Source organism: Brienomyrus brachyistius, chromosome 22, assembly GCF_023856365.1.
Source record: "Brienomyrus brachyistius isolate T26 chromosome 22, BBRACH_0.4, whole genome shotgun sequence".
NCBI lineage: Eukaryota > Metazoa > Chordata > Actinopteri > Osteoglossiformes > Mormyridae > Brienomyrus > Brienomyrus brachyistius.
In genome coordinates this window covers 2626678-2631559 of record NC_064554.1, presented here as the reverse complement: position 1 = coordinate 2631559, position 4882 = coordinate 2626678, and positions in this window count along the sequence as shown.

The window sequence follows — 4882 nt, the reverse complement described above, 5'->3', positions numbered from 1 at the left end:
CTGTTCTCTCTCCCCCTCTGCCCTTAGGACGCTGTTTGGAAAGTGCCCCTCACCCGCTACCAAATTTGTGCTTGTCCGCAGTTTACTAATGGCCGCAAACAGAAAATCCTGTTGCACTTTTCACCCATCACACTGGTTAAATCATTTAGTACTTATTAGATTTGGCTGCTGCATACCTTCTCCCCCCGCCCCTCTTTCTTTCCCACTTACCTCCTCGCTCTTCACGATGGCCAGTGTCCCAGCCGCAATCGTGAAGGTCAGCAGGAAGCTCAACAGCACGACGAACTGGAACTAATGGCGGAGAATACGTTCACTACCTTACACATTCTGCTTGTTTGTGGTTACATTTTACATTTACTCAGCAAGGGGGGGTAACAATGTGATGCATTCAGTGCATCAGCTATGAATGCAGACACAACGGCATCCAGCATCCCCAGTTTTAATTTGAACAAACAGAGCATATGTGAGCTGTATGCAAAATGAAATTGATGACTGGGAACAGGGCTGTAGCCAGTCAAAATGGTGAATGGTGAAAAATGGTGAGGTTTGGGAGGGAGGGGCTGAGGGGGGTGGGTTTCGTCAATCACACATTACATATATGAGGCCAGTTTCTGTTTGCAAGAAACAGATTTTGAATGATATTGAGTCTGGTTAGCTTACCAAGCCATGTGGAGCTATCGTTTGAATGAACACCATTACAAGCTAACATCTTTGTTTTGATATCCAAGTTTGGCTTGAAATGTTTCTGTGGACACTATTAGTGATACCATCCCCTTCATAAGCTGTTTATTCTTTTTTAGTTAATGACGTTACGTGTAGCGTTTGTTAGCCTAATCTAGCCCATTAGGCGTAATATGAAAGAAACCTAACATTTAAGGCGGCCGATATAGCCTAGCATATGATTATATTTAACATGTTTCATACCGTTATCTTTACGCCAGGCGCTAAACCACATCGCTGTTTCAAGACGTTTTTTTAAAGATAGCGATCACTGTTTGATCTTACCGAATGATATGCAGCCTACACACCCTCCCTCATAGTACTGCATGATAACAGGCACATAACGTGAATTCGAACTGCTGTCAATGAAGTGCAAGCGTGCGGTTCCCGAGTCGCGCATCATGCTGGTACTGAATGCTCTAGCTCTCTCTTTCACACACAGCAGACACTATTAATATCACATTCGAACTGAATTAAGAATGCACCTGGCCCGGAAACATTTTCAATTGCTGCTTATTATTTTTTTTATTCAGGTGAATATTTAGCTTCAAATATTATTTTTAGCTCTTATTTTTTTTTACCGAGGTCCGAACCTTGGTGATCTCATAGCTGGCTATGGCCGTGACTGAGAAGAAGCTTATCAGAAAGCTGAAGAAGTTAGCAAGATGACTGATAGACTGATCCAATATGTTCCTCATAACTTCAGACGAAAACCCAGGAAGAGACCAAAACTGAACTTATTGGGTAAAGAGAATTAGCATTAATACTAAGGACATTTGGAGTATTGCATCATAATATGCTGTGTATTTGGGGGTGGGGATATTTTTAATTAAGACCTACATTTCCAACGAGACGTCTATGTGTTGTTTGCTGTGGCTGTTCTTAATTGTTACTGGTATTTTTCTCTTACCACAATCAGGGCACAATTACTCTCTTTACAGGCTCCAAAGTTTCCGAATGCAGAGATCACCATCATCATTAGGCCGAGAATGATAAGCAGGGTCACCACTGAAGGAGAGAGCAGAAAAAACTCAGATTGGTACACGAGAAAATATACTACTTTGAAAACATGAGTAAAACGAAATGTCTGTTAAAGAAATGTGAACTATGTTAAATTCCTAAATTAATGTTATATAACATTTATGTAAATTGTCTAGCTTTAAATGTGGAAGCTTTTAATGTGAGTGTTTGGACACAAAAATGTACAAACGTAAGACTTGGTAGCAGAAGAGTTTCGGATGTTCAAGGCAACTTCCTGCACCTACTCTTCTCTTTCTTGCTTATGATATTTAAAATAATATATAAAACAAAATAAATCAATTAATTGAGACTGTGGTGAAATTGAACAAATATATGAAATGACTTAGGTGCCCCTGAAGAGTGGTTTAGGAACCGAAGTGGTGTTTATCTAGCCGTCCAACAAGATATCCGTAACTTTTTATAAAACAGAAGATTTTTGTGTTACTGTTAATTTCTGTATATTTTATATTGTTTTTTTCTGAGAAATATACGCACAAAACTAGATTTATATCTTTTACTGCCTAATACTTTTACACAGTACGCACACACACTCAAATAGTATATATAAAGAACAATGTACCGGTGACAATGGACGTCGTGTTCAGATCGACATTGAAGATTCCAATTGTCTGAGCGCTGAATCTCACCCACATTCCAAGTACCATTATTGCAAAGCCAATTAACTGTAGCTAAACAAGGTGGTTGTTAGACTAGAAGAGCTGTCATATTTTCCGCTCAGTGCATTAATTTTATCCCAGCTCCCTGACAGTACAGCGATCTGAGGCAGCTTGAGTCTCCTGTGACCCCCGACCATTGAACCACTGCCGTTACCGCTATGATGTGACATTGTGCAATGCCTGAAGTATGGATTTTCGCAATTTACATTCACAAAGTAAAAGGAATTTTGAAAGTGCATATATTCAGTTAAATTGAGGTAGAGCAGATGCAGATGGTTTAATGTAGGCTACCAAAACAGCGACCAAAAATCACCAAATTTCTCGCAGACATAATCACAAAAATCAATCTATGAGACCAGAACCAGAAAGGTATTAATTTACAGTCAAGAAGCAGCACCATAAACTCATTTTCCTTTTTTAAAAATACTGTAAACTCTATTTCTTTGGAATTAAGGTTGAATTATACAGTCAGTGTGTATGGTCGCTACAGAGGTGAAGCGACACGAACAATACTTTTTTTCGTTCATTATCGGTAATCATAATAATACACTGTGATAAACAGGTACAGTAAATAAAACATGTTAGTAGAACCGAGGCGAACAAATCAGCAAACAGTAAAGCGGCGAACAAACTGTCTTGACTGAACCGAACAAAACATCAGTGTCAATATTAGTATGCACAACGCTATTCCGTCTATTTGCGAATCATATTCGAATAATTCATCAAAAGTACTACATAATAATTTTTGTCATTGCTGACACATATTTATTATGTTTACTGTACCTGTTTATACCTGTTTTACTATTGACTACCGATAATGAAAGAAAAAGTATCGTTCATGTCGCTTCACCTGTCTCGACCATACACACGGACCGTGTCACTCAGCCTTAATACCAAAGTAGTGCGCGGCAGCGTTGCATTTACTCCTTCCAGTAATATTAATTGCAAGGCTATTGTATCTTATTGTACCCTAATGCCAGGTCTAGCAAACTTAGTACGACGCGCTGAAATAAACCTCTTAGAACATGACAGTTACACACAGCTAACCTGTTCCTTCCAAATATTAACTTGTGCGCAAAAGATAACTAACTTATGCGCACAAAATAAGTAACGTGTGCGCACAAGATAACAAACTTGTGCGCACACGATTAAAAAGAATAACTCAATGGGACTTCGGCAGGTAAGCTGATGCTCAATGTGCTCCTGTCCGGCTCTTAGCAGTTCAATAAAACCGCCCACTGAGGTTGAATTAATAACGTAATTAGTATCAGCATTACGATTATGGATACTATGGATACAATCGAACCTGTGCAAATAAAACACTAATGGTGGTAATAAAATTATAATACTTACGCCAAACACGATATTGATGAGAAAGAGAATACATTTATGCAGCTGGGAACGTCCGTCGAGTGCCATTTTCGCTAATTCTGGTTGTTCTGGGTACCTGCCTGGTTCACAACACCTTTTCCCACAATTTGGGTAATGGTATTCAGCCTTGCTATCAACAGACTGCAGAAATCAATGAAGGATGCCACGGAAAAAAATGATCAATCTCCTTACCCGCTTCTGCTTTTTAAACTCACCCCGTCTTTGCGAGATCGGCCGGACACCAAGCGCGCGACTCTATTGGCCGAGATCGCGACCGCAATCCCTATATCTTTGGGAAGAAAACGACACTAACGAAACTATGAATCACGCAGCCATTTTTCGATTAGCAAAATATGGTAACACTTGATGTGGGCACAAATACTTGCTCCGTGGGTAAGACATCTGTGCCTGTGATCAGAAGGTCATTGGCTCAAGCGTTGGCATCAGCAAAACAGACACATCTACACTGGGCCGTAGCTTTGAGAAAGGTCCGCTCAAAGCCACGAACGACTCTCAGTTCTGTGTGTGGTTGTTTCAAAGGAGAACAGGAGGATTAGTGAAAAGAAGCATTCCAATGCACCAGTATTTCTGCAAATGGCAAACATTTTTCTTTGTGTCATTTTACTCCTGCAGTCTAAAAACCTGCCAGTTTGCCTCCTGGTCCCTATAGCACAGGCTGATATGCCGTCCACAGTGTGTACTGCCCTTCCTGGAATGACCTCTAGGCTCTTTGTGGCCCTGAACTGAGTGTAAAGGGAGTTGTACTTGATTAAAATGCTCTATGTGCTTCACGGTGTAGCACGGATCATGCCGTAAAATATGTATCATGGGGCATTAAACAAAAAAAAGAAAACACTGCAGTTACTGATATCATTGTTTTTCATTTTTTCATTATACTCTTATTTTATTGAGTTTATTGTGACTTTAATCTTGTTAATATTTATCTTTTTATATAACTTTTCTTTGTATTACATATTTCCATCCATCCATCCATTCATTTTCCAAACCGCTTATCCTATTGGGTTGCGGGGGGCCCAGAGCCTATCCCGGAAGCAATGGGCACGAGGCAGGGAACAACCCAGGATGGGGGGCCA